This window comes from Cystoisospora suis, assembly GCF_002600585.1.
Source record: "Cystoisospora suis strain Wien I chromosome Unknown contig_3196, whole genome shotgun sequence".
Lineage (NCBI taxonomy): Eukaryota > Apicomplexa > Conoidasida > Eucoccidiorida > Sarcocystidae > Cystoisospora > Cystoisospora suis.
This window is the reverse complement of record NW_027155991.1, coordinates 1-402: the sequence shown is the minus strand read 5'-3', so window position 1 is coordinate 402 and position 402 is coordinate 1. Positions and strand designations below refer to the sequence as shown.

Genomic DNA, 402 nt, shown 5'->3' with positions numbered 1-402 from the left:
ATATAGACCTATTATCTTCGCCTAGTACGATGAATTCGTCCTCCATCCTTCTCTCTGTACATAGTTCGCCATATACAACACATATAGATATACATCTGCATAGACAGATAGATGCAGACAAATACAAGTGGGGAGATAGATGTATGCCATGGAACTGGACTTCAAAGCGAGAAGAGCATGGAGACAGGTACAAATTAAACTCAGTAGCTTACCGACTCCTTGAATCCACCTCTCTTCTTCGCCTCTTCTACAAGCTGCGCGATATGCTTTTCCTTCGCTTCCTCCTGACTCAACTCGACTCTGCGGCGCTTTCTTTCTTCTTCCTAGGTGAAAGAAAAACGGTCACTTGACAGAGCACGTACGGCTAATGACGAGCTCAACAAACAGTGAATACAGAAAGAA

General features: G+C 43.8%; 1 protein-coding gene across 1 annotated transcript in view; it reads right to left on the bottom strand.

Moving 5' to 3' along the window:
- The window catches only part of CSUI_006339 (dna rna-binding protein kin17 domain-containing protein), a 5,686-nt gene extending 5,321 nt beyond the window's left edge, over positions 1 to 365 (bottom strand). The window contains exon 1 of the mRNA XM_068066502.1: positions 213 to 365. The gene's annotated coding sequence lies outside the window, so the exon portion shown is untranslated. The remainder of the gene's footprint in view (positions 1 to 212) is intronic.
- Positions 366 to 402: the final 37 nt, after the last annotated feature.